General features: G+C 42.9%; 2 long non-coding RNA genes across 2 annotated transcripts in view; both read left to right on the plus strand.

Annotated features, from left to right (window-relative positions):
- Positions 1-20,021, plus strand: part of LOC149467300 (uncharacterized) — a 65,023-nt gene that overhangs the window by 23,383 nt on the left and 21,619 nt on the right. Inside the window, exon 4 of the long non-coding RNA XR_016311952.1 lies at positions 10,435-10,511. This is a non-coding gene — a long non-coding RNA (uncharacterized LOC149467300). The remainder of the gene's footprint in view (positions 1-10,434; positions 10,512-20,021) is intronic.
- Positions 16,176-18,284, plus strand: LOC149467302 (uncharacterized). The gene is made up of 2 exons (XR_016311954.1): positions 16,176-16,607; positions 18,081-18,284. It is a non-coding gene; the product is annotated as an uncharacterized LOC149467302 (long non-coding RNA).

Raw genomic sequence — 20,021 nt, forward strand, 5'->3', positions numbered from 1 at the left:
AGGACTGCAAACATTACGTTAAATCCTGCGCCGTCTGTCAAAGAAACAAACTGTCAGGAATCAAGGAATGACCAGAAAGGTGTGGACTGACACAGGGAAACGCAGGTCTCAGGTACAATACAATACAGTTTATTATTAGCCACCCAGATATATATCTATATAAACGCACAGTGAGCAAACCAACCTTCCACTAATCTTTAGGAGGTGCAGGAACACAGGCGTAGTCAGGGCTGGAGAGGTGGAACGGTCAGGCCGGCCGTAGGGTTCTTTGATGACCGTTTGGTGGTACCTCTAGCGGTCCTCAGGGCAGGATTCCCCAGGGCGCGGAGTCTAAGCCCCAGTCTGCCTTTTCACCAGAGCCCCTGATGGTGGGGATGGACTTGGCGCAGGACTGAGACCAGGTCGCGGCCCCCGAGTACACCTGCTAGTGGTAGAGGGATCCGCCAGAGGTATGTGCAGGTACGGCTGGATCCGTGCAGGATGGATGGATGGCAGAGTAGTTAGCGTGGTCAGACAAGCCGGGTCGGTAACGGTGGAGGCAGATCAGTACAGAGTAGCAGGCAAAGAGTAAGCGGGTCACAAGCCAAGGTACAGAAACAGGAGGTCAAACAGCATAGGAGTAGGCAGAAGAATAGTCAGGGATGAGCCAGTAGTCAGAACAGGAGACGGTCAACAGAGATCAGGATCAAGCCGGGTCAGCAACGAAGCAGGAACACAGGTACAGAGGCTCATAGGAAAACATACACCAAGGCCCAGAGCACAGGCCTGGTCATGCCTTATATACACCTTTCTGTAATCAGCCCCAGGTTTGGCTGATTGTAAGCTTCTGGCTGCTAAGAGCACCCGCTGGTCAGCTCTGGTACTGCAGCCCACACGGCAGGTAAGTCCCACCACCAGTGCTGAGTCCATTGCTGAGAGCACCCGCTGGTCAGCTCTGGTACTGCAGCCCACACAGCAGGCGAGTCCCACCACCAATGCTGAGTCCATTCCTGACACAAACCTTCAAGAAACAAGGCTTGGGGACTGCTGCGCCCACTGCCGATACCTGAACGACCATGGCAAAGGATCGCAATGGACTTTATAGTCGAGCTCCCTCCGTCCCAGGGCCACGCCGTGATCCTTGTGGTCATCGATCGACTATCTAAGATGGCCCACTTCTTACCCTTGAAGAATACTCCGTCGGCATCCGAGACTGCACGAATCTTCATTCAGGAAATAGTACGATTACACGGAGTTCCAGAAGACATCGTCTCGGATCGAGGAGTCCAATTCACTTCTAAATTTTGGAGGGCTCTATGCAAGGCATTGGATATCAAACTGTCCCTTTCCTCCGCGTTCCACCCACAGACCAATGGGCAAACAGAGAGGACTAACCAGACCCTGGAGCAATACCTGCGATGCTACACGTCCTTCCTACAGGATAATTGGCTGACGCTCTTACCCTTGGCAGAATTTGCCTACAACAATGCAAATCATTCAGCAACGGGGCAATCCCCGTTTTTTTTCAAACTATGGATTTCACCGTTTTCCTTCCTGATCTGGTCCCCGAGTGTCCAGTTCCGGCCACACAAGACGCGCTTACTTTTTTCTCCACCAACAACAAATTACTTCAGGAGGCCATCTCTCGGGCCCAGGAGGATAACAAGAAGGCTTTTGATAAGAAGCGAAGGGGGGACCTGGTGCTGCAACCTGGGGATAAGGTCTGGTTGGCGACAACGAATTTGAAAATGTTGTGTCCTTCAAGGAAATTGGGACCGAAGTTTGTAGGCCCTTTCTGTGTGAAGCGAATGATTAACAAAGTGGCATACGAGCTCATCCTCCCTGAGACGTTTAAGATCCACCCAGTATTCCACGTGTCCCTGCTGAAACCAGTGGTCCCAGATCCCTTTCCAGATCGAGAGTCCAGACCTCTGGAGGCCATAACTATCGAAGAGCAAGCAGAATTTGAGGTAGAAGCAATCCTGAAGTGCCGAAGGAGGGGGGGTCAGACCCAGTTCCTAATTAAATGGAAGGGCTATGGTCCAGAGGACAATTCCTGGGAAGCGGCCCAAAATGTTCATGCACCTAGGCTTGTCCGGGGGTTTCTTCGTGATCACCCGTGGTGGAGAGATCGGGTGGGCATCCGGAGGTTGCCCGTAGGGGGGGGCAATGTCAGGGATCACCGCAACGCTGGTCCCGGCACAGGCGCAGTGCGCCGCCTTGTGCAGGGACGCGGGCACTAGGTCCAGGCCGGCCGCGGCGTCTGAGCTCGCACATGCGCACTAGGAGCCGCGGGTGCGCGCCTGGTACCAATGACAGCGCAGGGCGCGATATTTAAACGGCCCTGAACTGTCATTGAGTGCCTTCTGGTCTTACCTGCATTCCTGAACCTGTGAACCTGTATCCTGTAAGTTGCTGACCCGGATTGTACCTGACCACGCTGTATTCTCCTGCTCTGACCCTTGGCTTGCCTGACCTCTCTCCTGGATGCCCCCTATTGGATCTGATCTTCTGTTACTAACCTGGCGTGTGACCCGACTATTCTCTGCCCGCTGCTTTGTACCGCACCGCCCCACGGCTACCGACCCGGCTTGTCTGACCTCGCACCTGATCAGCCATCCATCCATCCCGTCGAGGTCACCCAACCTCCTCTTATCAGGCTCTCCCCTGTGGGAGCCCCTGGCGAACACCCCTACCACTGACAGGTATACTCAGTAGTCACAACCTGGTCTCAGGGTGCTCCAAGTCCATCCCCAATGCACACATCACTCCAAACCAGCAGGAACCTTCAAAAGCGGGCTCCCATGCAATAGATGAGACCCAGAGAAGCTTCTGATAGTGTAGTATATCTTTAATAAGCAAACTTACAGCATGTACAGGTAACGGATAAACTTACATCCAGAATAAGATTGAGTTTTTTCACTTATGCTATTGTGCAACTTATGTTTTGATTTTCCATTTGTTCTTATTAGCTTTATTAGCGCTGCATACTTTTTTTACACAAACTCTTTTTTCTTTATTTGAGTTTTCTAGGAATCACATTGTAAGGGACAATGTGAAAAGAGCAGTGACTTTTACTCAATTTTCTAAAATTTAGTGAGGTGAAATCAACGTTTGTTGTCCACTATAGCCATGAACAAATTTTTAAGGAATAAGATGGATAATTTGTTTACATTTGATAAATGACATTCATTCCTAAATCAAATGATAAAGTTGTAGTAAACTCCGCTTGGTCAATTGTACCTACAGGTATGCTTATAATAAATCTTACCTGTAGGCAGGGGCGGACTGACAACCCATGGGGCCCCCGGGCAATAGGGGATCATGGGGCCCCTGTGTGCTTGCCCAAACTCAAAAAAGCCTATGAAAGAAGGAACCAGGGGCATCTCATGGGGCCCCCTACTGACCCCGGGCCCTCAGGCAGTGCCCAAGTTTCCAAATGGTCAGTCCTCCCCTGCCTGTAGGCACAATGAATTTCTCCTAAACATGCGCTATTGTCCACTTCCCGTCCGGCCGTTTATATACATGGGCCGGACGGGAGCAGTGTAGGGGTGAGTTGCCGTTCATAAACGCCGCCCGCCATTTTAGCCTGTGCACGCTCCCCAGGAGCGCGTGGCACCACGATACGGTGCACGCTGTGTCCGGAGGGCACAGCGGAACACAGATTGCTGTACAGGACCTCTGTGTGAGGTCCAGATCATGTGATCACTAATTGGCCAATCAGTGATCACATGAATAGTAGTTAGCAAGATGTCACTTCTGACATCATTGCTTACTACGTGTGAAATCTGTGAATGATCGCAGAGGTCACATGGTACAAGGCTATTCACAACAGCCTTGTACCATGTGACAAGCTGTGACCAATCACAGCTCACACAGTATTTCTCAATGGCTGCAACTAATTTGGGTTATTTTGTTTTTTACTAAAAAGATAACTGAATACATTTTGGCCAAGATTTATGAAGATTAGTTATTTGCAAAATTTTATAAAAAAAAAACACTTTTTTTCATTTATATAGCAAAAAAAATAAAAATGCCAGTGGTGAATAAATACCATCAAAATAAAGTTTTATCTGTCTCAAAACAATGCTAAAAAATTCATATGGTTACAGTGTTGTTGGACCGCGCAATTGTCATTCAAAGTGTGACAGCACTGAAAGCTGACAATTGGCCTGGACAGGAAGGAAGTGAAAGTGTCCGGACTTGACGTGCTTAAGGAGATATTCACAATTTCTGCAGCTAATGACGTCACCAGCGCATGAGCTCTGAACTGAGGGCACACTGAATGTGCTGTCAATCCAGGGTGCTGTGCCGCGATGGTGACTCCCGTGTGCATGTGCGGGTGTAACATCCTCATGGCTCAGCCATTCAAATGGCCGGCTGAAGATGGAAGCCCTGTCAGCAGTGACAGAGCACCGCTGGAGGGATCCCTTTTACAGGTAAGTCTGTCATAATGTGCTAGTACAGTATGTGGTACATACTAGCACATTATGCCTTTATCTTGCCGGGGGACTTTTTTTTAATGATTTCTCTACCGTTGTAAAAGCAAATTAAATATTCATTTAAAGTGTTACTAAACCCACAGCGGTAAAATCAGTCTGTATATGCAGTGTTACTAAACCCAGGACCCTGCATTCCCTATAAGTAATAGACCACAAAGGGTGGTTCATGTGGAGACCTGTACATGCATAAACAGTGCCATGTCCTAATTCAAGAGCATTAATACCAAAAAATGGATAGAAGTCCACACATGGACTTTTTAGGCACTCAGCACTTGCTGATAACTCAAACAATTTTATTGATACATAATTGGAAATCCACTAGTGTATGGCCAGCTGAACTAGAAAGGTGTGAAAGTGTTTATTCATAGGATACACAATGTTCCTAATAGAAGGCTCATATACACAAGAGTTCACCTGACAGCCACAGGTTCTGTCTTTCTCCAGCTCTACCTGCAACAAGTATAATGAGCTCCCGGCAGGTGCATGAAGGGCTTGTTGAACCTTAAAGGGATTGTGCACACATTTGCTTGAAAACAGAAGCGGATACACAAGACAGAGCATTGCCAAAAGTAGTCATTGGGATCTTCAGGCTCCTTATGCTCCACTCTATTTTTACAAAGAAGGAGATGGATGGGTGAGCTGTAATTCCCCATCTACCTGGGTCCTCTGGGGCTTTTACACTCAGATACGTAACCCTTGGTGTATGGTTCTTTTTGCTACAACCTAGAAAGTGTTCATTAACACCAGCTGTAGAAACATTGTTGGCAAATTATTTTGGTTAAATATATAAGTTAAGTGTATTTAAATATTTAACTTAAGCTTAAGTGTTTGCATTACCTACCATCACTTTACACTAAAATGGACTTTAATAATGAACTAAAATGATACTTTTTAAAATACCGTAAAATGAATGACTGTAAAACTGACCATCACTCATGCAGTCTTGGTCTATTTCTATTATTCACCCAAAGGACTCTCCATGGGGTTTTCAGGAAAGCTGAAAAAAAAAACAATTTGTTTAGAATCTATTTAAATTATAGCTAAAAAAGTATTTAAAACCCCCTTTTTTTCCGTTATAGTGGTTAGGGATTAGAACACCTGTCAGGTTTTTACTGATATCTGTGCCTACATTAAGAGGGTTTACCCTTTCTATTTATCCTCATGTTTATGGTTATCACTGAAAGGGAAAGAGTTGTCCCCAGAACATAGTAGAGGGGCATATTTTAAAGGGGAAGCCAGTTCTGGTGGCAACCAGGGAATTCCTTAATTTTGGAGATAATTCTTTTCATTCCTGTTTTGGCTATGGGACAGGGAGTGAAGGGAAATCTCCCCAATTGGAAAATGATGGCAAAACAATCTGAAAGGGATTATAACCCTCCCTTATGCAGGCCATAGATGGGTCGAAAATCGGCCGATTTTTCTTTTAAAAAAACGAACAATCGGTCGTTCAAGTGGCCGACGTTACCACCAATGGTAAAAAAAATCGGCCGATTTTCATCCCTTCTACAGCCGGCAAAAAGTGTCCCTGCAGAGAGCTCCGCTATTTCTGACAGTTCTCTGACAGTTCCTTCACATTTACAGCGGTTGAAACATTGTATCTATTTGTTTCCATTTAGGATACAGATGTTTTTATTCAGAAACAAATAGATACATTGTTTCAACCGCTGTAAATGTCAAAGAACTGTCAGAGAACTGTCAGAAATAGCGGAGCTCTCTGCAGAGACACTTTTTGCTGGACTGGAATTCTTCTTATTTTCATCCTACTTCTTCTTCTTCTTCATCCTCATCCTCTTCTTCTTCCTCCTCATCCCCCTCTTCTTCTTCATCCTCATCCTCTTCTTCTTCTTCTTCTTCATCCTCATCCTCTTCTTCATCCTCATCCTCTTCTTCTTCATCCTCATCCTCTTCTTCTTCATCCTCATCCTCATCTTCTTCTTCCTCCTCATCCTCTTCTTCTTCCTCCTCATCCTCTTCTTCTTCCTCCTCATCCTCTTCCTCTTCCTCATCCTCCTCTTCTTCTTCATCCTTATCCTCTTCTTCTTCTTCATCCTCATCCTCTTCTTCTTCCTCCTCATCCTCTTCTTCTTCCTCCTCATCCTCTTCTTCTTCCTCCTCATCCTCTTCCTCTTCCTCATCCTCCTCTTCTTCTTCATCCTTATCCTCTTCTTCTTCTTCATCCTCATCCTCTTCTTCTTCATCCTCATCCTCTTCTTCTTCATCCTCTTCTTCATCCTCATCCTCTTCTTCATCCTCATCCTCTTCTTCATCCTCATCCTCTTCTTTTTCATCCTCTTCTTCTTCCTCTTCATCCTCTTCTTCATCCTCTTCCTCTTCTTCTTTTTCATCTTTTTGTCTTCCTCTTGCAGGTCACTGCTTATGCGCAGATTTTTTATCGGTAAAAAATCGGCCGATTTGCCCACTAATTGCCGCGAAAATCGGCCGATCGGCAAAATCGGCCGATTTTTTTCCAACTTTACCGAAAAACAAAAACGGCCAAAATACCGAAAAACGGCCGACCAAATCGCCCACTAACGATCCGAAAATCGGCCGATTTTATTTTCGGCCGAAAAATCGGCCGATTTTCGACCCATCTATGGCCTGCATTACCCTATCCAAAATGTATAAAAAAAAATGTTTTGCCTTAATAACTTAGAGCCCCTCCCCCCGAAATGTAAGGTTTGTAGTATTGTGTTAATTGCACTTGGAAACACAATCACTGGATATTTGTATCTTTGTTTTTATTTGTGCAGGTAGAAGCACCCTGTGGTTCCGGTGACGTGGGGTGCAGTTTCAGGATGGGGGGGCGGGAGAATGTGACCATGTGTTATGTTACACCTTAACCGCTTGCCGACCCGCCACAGTGTTTTTACTACAGCAGGGCAGCACCTGTGCGCATAGCACCGTCTTTTAACGTCGCTGTGCAAAACAGGTATGGGGCGTGCGCGAGGCACGTGCCTGCTCTACCCGTCCCGCCGATCGTGGCAGCGGGTGTCTGTCAACGGCTCCCGGCGGGTCATTTCCAAGTAATCACTGACAGATAGCAGAGCTGCAATGTAAACAATGCAGCCGTGCTGTCAGTTCAGAGCACACTGAACCTGAGAGAAGACTTTATCTCTCGGGATCAGCGTGTTCCTGTGAAGTACACTAGAAATTCTGAGGACCCTCTGCACACTGGTATATACCCTTTCAAGCAGACTATGCAATAAATAGGGATATTTAGTTCACACATATTGCAATACATGCTTAAGCTGGCCAACTGCATCAAAGTAATCCCTCTATGGCCAGTCCTACTCTGCTCTGCCTACGCAAATGTTACTGTGGACACAATGCTAGCATAGGGGAAAAGACACAATGGGGAGAGCTACAAGGTTCAGGTCTGGCTACTGACCCAACAATACAACAAACAAGAGATCCCTGTGTGGTTACACCCCTTTACACCTGATGGATAAATGCATGCACTAGCTGTTGGGATTTGAGCACAGGGATCTCTTGTTTGTTTCCTCTGAAACACTCCCCTCACACAGTTAACCCTTTCTTTCCCTAATAAAAGTTAACCCCTTCCTCCCCAGTGCCATTAGTACAGTGTCAGTGTTTTTTTTTGTACTGATCACTGTATTGGTGTCACTGGGGATGTCAGTGACCCCAAGTCAGTTCCCCCCAGTGTCAAAATGTCCGCCGCAGTCCCGCCATAAGTCGCTGATCACTGTCATAAATCGCTGATCACTGCCATAAGTCACTGATTGCCGCCATTATTAGTATAATAAAAAAAAAATCCCAGTATCTTTCCTGCCATTTGTAAACGCTATCATTTTCACGTAAACCAATTAATTTACACGTATTGGGATTTTTTTTAAGCAAAGACATGTCGCAGAATACATTTTGGCAGAAATTTATGACTAAATTTCATTTTTATATTTTTTTTACTGGACATGTTTTATAGCAAAAAGTCCAAATATTGTTTTTTTTTCTCAAAATTTTCAGGCTTTTTCTTTTATAGCGCAAAAAATAAAAAACGCACAGGCAATGAAAGACCACCGAAAGAAAGCTCAATTTGTGGGGAAAAAAAGGATGTAAATTTCATTTATGTACCGTATTGCATGACCGGGCAATTTTCCGCTAATTTAGCACAGCGCCGTATAGCAAAAAAATGGCGTAAATTGCAGTATCTATACCATAGTTTGTAGACGCTATAACCTTCACACAAAGCAATCAATATACACTTATTGGGATATTTTTACCAAAAACATGTAGCATGTGGCAGGCGCAGCACCCTTTGGTGCCTTGTGCGCTGTGGCATTAGAAAAATGATGCAATTGCTGTTTCTTTGTTTGATTAGACTGACTTTACTCTGTAATTCCTCCAATGCCGCTCTATGGATGCAGTAGGTTTAAAGAGCACACAGAATACTTTAGTTAACTTCTTTAATAACTTCAATCTTCTTCATATAACACTGCTTACAATGGCTTGTTTCTTTCATATTACAATGGTTTAATTCGTATTACATTGGGTTGATTCAAAAGCTTATCTCGATAGATTTGTTAGATTCGATAGATTCGATTGGATTATGATTACTCTACACTGACTTGATTCGTAAGTTCGGTGGAACTACAAGTAAACACATACAACAGTTTTTAGACACAGATCTACCTGCACTGTAAACAACAGAGGAACACACAAGTGCATTAAATACCTATTTGGCCTTCTCTGTTTCCATAAAGCTTCTCTGATTGGAACTGTGTCTGTTTCCTCTTCTGTCTGGTGAGCATGTGTCTGTAGAATATTCTAGCAGGGAGTTTTACACAGGCATAAATGTAAAACTGGCTGGGATTGGTTAAGGCTCTGTACAGTGTGAGGCTGTCTGTGATTGGCTCAGCTCTATACTAACTCTTAAAGGCATATTTTCCTTTTCTGCTTCTGCTAACACAATGAATACATAAATGTCATATAACAATCAAAGACATAAATCACAGCAATGATTCTGCTTTTGGCTTTAACATATGCACATATACACTGTACTGAGGTTATTGGCAGGTTTGGTATACACATATATGTGAACCATATTAGCAACCTAGGACTGGTCTTAGCTGGCCAGCTACATAGCAGAATACATTTTGGCCTAAATTTATAACTAACTTTGAGTTTACTATATATTTTTTATAGCTGAAAGTAAAAAAATATAGTTTTTCTTCAAATTTTTTGGTCTTTTTTTGTTTATAGCGTGAAAAATAAAAAGCGCACAGGTGATCAAATACCACCGAAAGAAAGTTCTATTTGTGTGAAAAAAAGGACGTAAATTTCGTTTGGGTGCAGCATTGCATGACCGCACAATTATGAGTTGAATTAGTGAAGCGCTAAGTAGCAAAAAGAGGCCTGGTCAGGAAAGGGGGTAAATCCTCAGGAGGGCAAGTGGTTAAATATAGATTTAATATGAAATCTGGTCAGAAAGGTGAACGTAGCCTTTTAGGACTTTATTGAATCCTATTGCTTCCACTGATGTATGGCATATGTCTGCAGCAGCAGAGCGTTTTACACAGTTTCCCAGGTGCTGTAGCATGTATCTTTAACAGGCCGATTTTCAGCTGTCAGGTGGAAGCGATCTGGTGGATGTACAGCTGATGGATCACTTTTATGGGCCCCCGTTAATGCACCATCCAATTCCCCTACCACCTCCCACTATGTTTCCCGGGTTCCAATTTTCCATCTTTGAACCTCAGACTCGTACTTGCGTGATCTGCGCTTCATTGGCTTCAGTGAAGGGCAGGGGAGACATCAGGGGTCTAATTGCCAGGTGTCTTTTGCAGGTAACCATCCCTACATATTTTAAGATGATGAGAAAGATGACGGCATTGAGTGGTTATAAGAATGCGTATGAGTAACTGCTTTTGTATTGGTGGAATGGGAATGCTTTGTTAGTCTTTATTTTATGACCTGGCTGTGTTCTTTCTGTTCGCAGAATCGCTCCATAGACCATCGTGTTGATCTGTATTCTCTGCAGCTCTATTGCTGGGATTATTCTGATCTGTGCCAGTAGTAAGTAAGCTTTTATTTTTCATTTATTGCTGTATAAATACTTGCTGTGTGTTGGCTATAGGCAATACATGGTACACAATCCTTCCATGTCCACATCTCCATTATTCACTGGCATCCTCTGTGGGCTGTGGGTTCCGGCACAGTAATAAATGAGACGGATTTTAGGTGAATCTTCAAACAAAATCATTTTTTCTATTGTTTTTGCAAGTGGAAGTGTTAGGACAAATGAGGAGAGTAAAGCAGAGTATATGCGTATTGAAATTCGTCCTGTCCAGCAGGAACTGCCCATATCTCAGTACGTGTGTATCCCTCACTTGTGTGGATGCTGGGAATTTGGAAGTTGTTTTTTGGTTTTTCTTTTGTTTTTTTTTTTCCCATTCAACCAGCTGGTTGCTTGGGAAAAAAAAAAAGCTAACGTTTATACTATATGAAGGGCAAGAAAAAAAAAATCACAGAGGTTCTAACACTTCCCCTTCTATGAATAAAGTGGTTTTATTTGCTGATGCGTACCTAGAGAGATTCCGTTCACTTCCTGTTCCTTTGAACATGTAGGGAGGAGGAATCTCCCCTGCAGTGGGCACAGACAGAGATCCTAACTGCATCCCACCTTCTTTGGAAAAAAGTTTTGGCAGGAGTAACACTTTTTCCTAGTTTAAAATAGTTAAATAGTAAAAACAATTCTGGTAAATGCCTTTTAAGCACTTCAAGTCTGGACACTTTTACCCCCTTCCTGTCCAGGCCAATTTTCAGCTTTCAGTGCTATCACACTTTGAATGACAATTGCGCTGTCATGCAACACTGTACGCATATGAATTTTTTAGCATTTGTTGAGATGAATAAAACTTTATTTTGGTGGTGTTTATTCACCACTGGGATTTTTATTTTTTTTTGCTATATAAATGAAAAAGTCCAAAAAGTTTGAAAAAATAATCTTTCTTCATAAATCTTGGCCAAAATTTATTGTTATCTTTTTATTAAAAAAAAAATAACCCAAATTAGTTTATAACCAAAAATTATTATAATTTTTCAAAACATTTTTTTACATTTTTATTTTCTTATATTATTATTTGTTTTTTTTGTTTTTTTTTCAACATACTGTCACCAGAGCAATAAAAAAAAAAATCTTCATCACCCCCCACAAGTAGTACAGTGTCACTATGGTACTACTGTACTACTTCTGGGGGGTGGTGATTTTTTTTTTTACACTGATTGCTTTTACACCCATAAAGGCTATAAAAGCAATAATTTCTACTTCTCTCTGGCTGCATTCTTGCAGTCATTGAGAAATACTGTGTGAGCTGTGATTGGTCACAGCTTGTCACATGGTACAAGGCTGTTGTGAATAGCCTTGTACCATGTGACCTCTGTGATCATTCAAAGATTTCACATGTAGTAAGCAATGATGTCAGAAGTGACATCTTGCTTACTACTCTTCATGTGATCACTGATTGGCCTCACACAGAAGTCCCGTACAACGATCGCGGTGCTGCTTGCACACAAGCAGGGAGTGGGGAGGAAGTTTATAATCGGCCACCCGCCTCTGCACTGCTCCCGTCTGGCCGTTTATATACATGGACCGGACAGGAAGTGGTTATATGCCTTCATTGTTCCTGTCCACCTCCCATATCCACACCAGTGAAAATCCAGTACTTCCAGGTATAAAAACACATGACTATACCCCCTGCCTTCCCACAATGCATTATTTGTTATCATGAGCGAGTCACCATCCTCAAATCCTGTTACATGGAGGCAATCCTGGCAGACCTGAATTTGCATATTGTCTGCAATGCATAACACAACGGCAAACTGGATCAGAAAGCCATCCTCTGTGTGACGCGGAGGTACGCAGTGACGTCATTTCCGGCGTGGGGGCCATCTTGAGACACCCGGAACCATACACATACACCCATAATATGGGTAAATGCTTGATGTCGCTGTAGGATATGTGAGTAGGATTTCTTTTTCTTATCTACCTAATAAATACGGATTTACACTATGGAGGATCTTTATTTGTTTCCATCATGATCCTATGTGGGTGAACCATTGATACAAGTACCAGGGGAGTGAAGTACGCAGGAGGATAAAGGCCTGTGGATATCCAGGAGGGTCCATTGGAGGTGACGAGATTGTTCCTGGGAAAGATTTATTTTCCCTAAAGCGAACTGGCCTTCGTGGTCACTATTGGGAGGTGAGGGGCCACCTTGGAAGTTTTTGAATTCACAAGTTGGGGGAACTGGATTCACATCATTTACACACGAGTTATTGCTGTGGAGCACGGAGTTACTTATTTTTATTATTGGGACATTGTGTGGATATATGTGTTGTGTGTGTATATATGTTATATATATATATACATAGATTATATTGTTTCACTGAGTGTTTAATACATGAATTTTTGTTATTCACTTAATATGACCCTAGTGCTGGGGTTAATATTTATATTTGTGAGCACCAATTATTGATACACTTGTTTCACTATGTATTGATAATTATGAATTAGTCCTATTTAATATTGATTTAGTATTTATTTAGCGCTGCACTATTATTTTTTGTTCATCCTCTGTGTGACCTCCTGTAGGTGGTGGTGGGAAGGAGGTGCAGAGTGGCCACGGTTCTAGAATGACAGGCAAACTTCCCTGAAGGTGGTGGGTTGGCAGGGAGATACTAGAGTGAATATAGAGGGAGATACTAGAGCAGCTATAATCTGTAGGTGGCAGGCAGGGAGACTGTAAAGGGGCTATAGACTGTATGAAGGTTGCAGGGGAGATGCTAGAGGTACTGCAATGGTAAAATATTTACTGGGTATATCTGTCAAAAGACACAGGTAACGTTTGCCTTTTAACTCTTATTTTATTTGGTAAAAAGTGGGATATTTCCAGTAACTGGAGTTGAAAACCCTGTAGTGCAGTCCATGGTTGAAGGTAGAACTGCCTCTTCTGCCTGTCCTTGGATTTTAATTTGAAATACCAGAAGCAAAGCCTCTGGAGGTGTTTTCTACATCCTGGGATGTCTGGGGACATTTGACTTTTATCTAATCCCTCCAATGAATAACACATCTCCGCTGTAAAGTTGTATTTCTCTATTTTATTATCTATTATTGCTTACTTTTTAAGGATCCTGTATGTGACCATATTTGTGAATTTTACTTTTGCCTTTTTTGAGAAGCTCTCATCTCTAACTGTAACATCAAAGGTACGTTACCGCAAAGCAGCCTGGGAGCCACCCTGAAGACTGAAGGAAAGTGTGGAATTTGTGAGTTTTCTTATATTTCTTGCTGACCTTTCTGTACAGGTAATAACCATTACTGTCCGGCTGACCTAGAATTTATACGTATTTTTCACCAAAAACAGGCTATTAAGGCCGGTTCTCACATGCCCACATCTGAATCACGCAGGAACGTGCTGTGCTTTCCTTTGCAATTAAACCTAGATGCAAAACATACAGCTTTTGCAATCTGCAGCGGGTGTCAATAGAAATGTAATGACATCCCAAGTGTCGGTCGCAAATGCAGTGCGTTTGCCCGCACCAGATTGCATGGTACTTTTGTACCATGTGATCTGGTTACAGTGGGGCTTATTTATTATAGCTGCGGAGTGCAAAATCAGGCTCACTTGTGCATAGAAACCAGTCTGCTTCCAGGTTTTTAGTGGGCGCACAGTTGTAGCATGGGTGCTACAAGGTTCAATCTACGTGCATGTGCAGTGTTCTGTCTCATTTTCTAGTTGCAGCAGCTGAGTTCAGGCATTAAAGTAGTTCTAAATCCTCAAGGGTTTTTAACTTAATGGATTTTATGCATTAAAGCGGAGTTCCACTCACCCTGTCCAAAAATAAGTCAGCAGCTACAAAGACTATAGCTGCTGACTTTTAAAAAACAGCCACTTACCTGTCCCTCGGTCCCACAGTGTGTCCTCCGCAGCCCATTTCACCAGCCGTCCTGTGTTCCAGGTGCCAGCATCTTCAGTGTGGGCACCCAGCTGTGATAGCCTGCGGTTTCACAGAAGGGTACCCTCTGCACATGCGCGAGTAGCACTGCGCTTCATGAATGGTCCTGTAATCTTCTGGGACCTGTCATGTGTCCCAAAAGACTACAGGGAGGGAGGACACCTTCCGCTTCCGATCGCCTAGAAGTGGGAACTGGTACCTGTGAAATTTGGGTACCGCCCCCCCCCCCCCCCAAAGGTGCCAATCCTTAATGGGGAGCAGGGGAGCAGTCATTTTGGGTGGAGCTCCGCTTTAAGGTAAAAAACCTTTTGTGTAACAGACTTTCACCTTCCCTTATACTTACTTGATCCCCGTCATGATCCAGCATTGTGCATAAGAGCTGCGGCTCTCCTTTCTTTGTCCCTCTTCACTGGGCAGATTGGTAGCAGCTGTGAAAAAGCTGAAGTTAAAGAGAGGATGGCTTCTACAAATGGATAATGATCCTAAACACACCTCGAAATCCACGGGGGATTACATCAAGAGGCGTAAACTGAAGGTTTTGCCATGGCCTTCACAATCTCCTGACCTCAACATAATTGAAAATCTATGGATAGACCTTAAAAGAGCAGTGCGTGACAGACAGCCCAGAAATCTCAAAGAACTGGAAGACTTTTGTAATGAAGAATGGGCAAAGATACCTCAAACAAGAATTGAAAGACTCTTGGCTGGCTACAAAAAGCGTTTACAAGCTGTGATACTTGCCAAAGGGGGCAGTACAAGATATTAACTCTGCAGGGTGCCCAAACTTTTGCAGACGCCATTTTTTTGTTTTCTGTTATTTTGAAAGTGTAAATGATGGAAATAAAATCTAACTTTTGTTGACATATTATAAGAATGTCTAATCTGTAATTTGATGCCTTTTGGAGATTTTTCCATCTTTCCTTGGCTTCTTTATGCACATTAATACAAATTTTTAGCTGGGGTGCCCAAACCTTCGATCCCCACTGTATATAGTGTGTGTGTATATGTATGTGTGATTTTGCATTTCCGGGTAGAGGACGTGCGCCCCTACCCTCGCCACTATTCGCAGCCTCGGCTGTCAATCACCGGGTCCCGATCAGTGATTACTTGCCAGCACCCATTGATTGTCGAGCATTACTGACTGGGGAGAGAACTGTATTGTATGTAAACAATACAGTTCTCTCCCCTGTCAGCTCCTGTACACTGCTTTGTATGGCTCTACATAGCAGAGCAATACAAAGCCGTGTGCTTACAGTGGAAAGCACACACACAGTTTACAGTGAAACAGCACACAGTTAACCCTTGATTGCCCCAGATGTTAACCCCTTCCTGCCCAGTGTCATTAGGACAGTGTCAGTGCATTTATTAGTACTGATCACTGTATTGGTGTCACTGGGAATGTCCATGACATCACGTTAGTTCCCCCCAGTGTCAGAATGTCCCCCGCAGACCCTCTATAAGTTGCTGATTGCCGCCATCACTAGTAAGAAAAAAAAAAATCTCAATGTATATATACCACCATTTGTAAACGCTATAACTTTTATGTAAACCAATTAATTTGCACTTATTGGAATTTATTTTAGCAAAGACATTTTGGCCTAAACTTATGATGAAATTTGATTTTTTTTTAAACATTTTTTTACTAGACATGTTTCATAGCAAAAAGTTTTTTTCCTCCAAATTGTCTGTGTTTTTTTTTTTTCTTTTTTTTATAGCGCAAAAAATAAAAAACGCACAGGCGATCAAATACCACAGAAAGAAAGCTCTATTAATGGGGGAAAATGTAATTTGGGTGCAGCGTTGCATGACTGTGCAATTGTCAGTTACAGTAACCCAAAAAATAGCCTGGTCAGGAAGGGGGGTAAATCCTCTGGAGGGCAAGTGGTTATGGTTTGTGTGCAGAGAGGTAATGGACATACAAACTGCAGCAACATTTCATTTTTTTTATCTTGAAAGTTTTTTTTTTTTCTGTTTTGTTTTTTTGTCCTCCAGACAAACTGCTAAAGATGATTTGTATCTGTCGGGTGCAGAAGTTTATGCAGCCCTGCCAGACAGTGGAGTTAGGTTGTGTTGACATTCATGTACTACAACATAGCCATAAAGCTTTGTCACCTCTCCACTGCAAGCCTGTGATTGGACAGAGGAAGGGCAACGGTAGGCCGATGAGTTCATCTCTTTGTTCTCGCCTTCTGTCAGCAAGATCCTTTGTCGGCACACTCCTGATTGGCCACTAATGCTACCCCTCACTTTCCCAGCCTGTGATCTACTGTACAGGGGTTTGCAGGAGGATGGTGCCAAGTAAAATGCCAGTACTTTTACTAGTATTTATAACATATTTTATTTACTTTTGATTATAACATAACTGCATTATTTGGTGTTTTTATATCTGCGTTCAAGTTTCTAGAAGAGAGATTGGAAACCTGTGAACCATAAGTTGTCCACAGATGGATCGAAGTTCAGCATGGACCAGCAGAATTTCGATCCATCTACTGTATGGGCTGGCTGGTGGTATAGAAGTCGTCACTCGATTGACTTCTGTACCACCAGCCTGTTGTGTTTTATTTGCTCGATCAGTGACACGGGCAACACTGATCATTGTATTCTGACAGTGGGAAAGTCTCCCCACTGTCAGAATAAAACTGGCTTCATGAGAGCGAATCCCCCATCAACACAAACTGTATTAACAGGGGAATCCAGTTATTTTTTTCGTTCAGCCTGCTAGTTGAACGAAAAAAAAAAGCATAATCTACGGCCATGCATAATTACCACTGCAGCGCTGTCTCCATGCTCCATAAAGAATATTTTCAGATGGAGGGTGCTGACCAATCGGATGCTGTCTAGCCCCTACTGTCATCGCTGCAAGGAGAGGAGAGGAACTCACAGAGATTTCAAATCTTCAGACCTGTGAAGCTGCTTTCTCTCCTCTCTATGCAGGGATGTCAGTATGGGCTAGACGCCATCTGATTGGTCAGCATCGTTCAGGTAACGGTGCTGACCAATCAAAATCTCTCTAGCCCGAATTGTCATACCTGCAAGGAGAGGAGAGAAAGCAGCTTCACAGGTCTGAAGATTTGAAATCTCCGCGGCTTCCTCTCCTCTCCTACCATCTGCCACCATAGTATACATCCCCACACGCCCACTCTCTAATTCTCCACTGTGGGAAATCTCCCCGCTCCAGTGTGAACTCAGGATACGACTGCCTGGGTTCACACATGAGCAGTGGGGAAACCACATGCGATTTGAACAGGAATCGCATTCCTGTTCAAATTGCATGCTATTCTTTGCAGTGCAATTTGCGTCCTTACATTTTGTATGGACGCCAATGGCATAGCAAAGTATCGGTAATTGCTAACGGCGAGTACTTGACCGACAGTATCGATATCACACTTGCATCCCTAGTTAGGATATGACAGTGCTGTATCTGGTGAATGTTAGACAATGTGGCCAGTAGATTAGATCCATCAGCATTTAGAGCCCGAAATTCAAATGTTGGAATTGTGTCCCTGGTGGTGGGTGTTTATTGGCTAGAATAGTTTTCTCACACCTTTATTTATAATGCTGACATTTTGACATTTGCTGTGTACAATGGTTGCACCATCTAAATCATTTTATGATCGTTATTTCTAGGTTCTGGGTTGCTTGCAAGATTCCAGACTGGACATCGAGTGGATGAGATATTTCCACAATCTACCTGACTCACTTACCTCACTCCTGATGCTGCTGACAACCGCCAATAATCCAGACGGTACGGCTTTATTCTTTCATGCACAAATCTGAGACCGCAGAACTGAAAGCAAATGCTGCACAAAAAATAGATGACTGGAGTGTTAACTAGTGGATGTGTATTTCTTATTTCTGAAAGATAAAGATCTCGTGTAGGGCCAGTTCACACCACAAAACGCACTCTCCATGCATTCCCCATACGTTTTTGCTTACAGTTCACACCACACTCTGTTGCGGTGCAGTTTTGATGCAGTTTGCCATGTTCCAGTATGGTTCTGTTTAGAACAAAATGCAGCATTTTCTCTTTTTTTCCTGCACCAGAAGCTGAAATAGGCTGTGGGATTTGCAGTGTGCATAGAACAGTGCGTATGATCACAACTAGTGCGCATGCTTGTTTCAAACAAACAAACAAGTGGGGGGGGGCATAGGTATGGGAGCTCATGGAGGATGTAATATGGAAGCAGAAAAACACAGTAAGAAATTATTTCATAAAAAATAGATTATTACAGGGCTATGAACTAGAGGATGTGTTTTGGATTTTTTCTGAATAATAAGGATATTGTTTGTTTAGTGTCACAAAATAAAATCCGTCTTCCTCCTTCCCTTTATAGCCGGCCAATCCTCTCCTTTTTTGTAAGATGTTAAAATTGTGATACTAAGCTTTGGAGTAAAAAAATGTGTTAACCTTAAAAATGTGTTTTTACTGCTTCAAATCTCCATTTGTTTTTTGTGATTGGGCCGTGGGCTGTGTAGTGTGTGTAGAGCAGCGTACATGGCCATAACTAATATTCACTGCTATTTTCACATGAATAGAAGTCTGGGGGATAGGAGACATTCAGGAGTTAATGGCGGATGTCACAAGAAGGCAGATACACAGTAAGAAGCAATTTAATGGAAAATAGATTATGGGAGCATTAACTAGTGGATGTTTAATCTATAAATACTTTTTTTTTGGTGCAAAATAAAGGTATCATTTAGTGTCACAAAAAAAACAGGCTCCTCCCCTCCTTATAGCCAGCCAATCACGCTCCTTCCTTGCGAGATGTTAAAGTGACACTCCTGAGATGGGCTATGGGATTTGCAGTGTGCATAGAACAATGCACATGATCGCAACTAGTGCGCATGCTTGTTTCAAAGAAACAGGTGAGGAGGAAAAGCATAGGTGTGGGAGCTCATGAAGGATTGGGGAAAACCTCCTGCGCTCAATCCTACTAAACTAAAAATAAGCTGCTACACCTGCACCTTATTACTGAAAGTGAAAAACCAAAATATAACAATCAATAAGTGTAGCGCTCTGGTGAAAACTAACTAAATCTCAACATAAACGACATGTGACATAATGGTGGAACAAACCGTGAATCTTAATGAGAATGAATGCTAAAACAGTGCAACATCACACGATATTGTGCATATGGTGGAAATGTCTAATATTAAGCCCCCTAATACAGGGATATACCCTATAAAACAAGTGCTCTGTGTATTGTTGTGGACACTGGTGGCACATTTTGTTTATATTACTTTCAGTGATGTGTTCATTTATATTCACTTGCTGTATATATATATTTTTTTTCTGATTACAGCAGTTTATTTATGGTATGAATAGAGTGTGTTGACACTGAGCACTTGTTTTATAGGGTATATCCCCTGTATTAGGGGGCTTAATATTAGTCATTTCCACCATATGCACAAAATCGTGTGATTTTGCACTGTTTTAGCATTCATTCTCATTAAGATTCACGGTTTGTTCCACCATTATGTCACATGTCGTTTATGTTGAGATTCAGTTAGTTTTCACCAGAGCGCTACACTTATTGATTGTTATAGCTCATGAAGGATGTTACAAGG

The sequence above is a fragment of the Staurois parvus genome, unplaced genomic scaffold (genome assembly GCF_062004578.1).
Source record: "Staurois parvus isolate SC_StPar_1 unplaced genomic scaffold, SC_StPar_1.0 ptg000116l, whole genome shotgun sequence".
In the NCBI taxonomy this organism is placed as follows: domain Eukaryota; kingdom Metazoa; phylum Chordata; class Amphibia; order Anura; family Ranidae; genus Staurois; species Staurois parvus.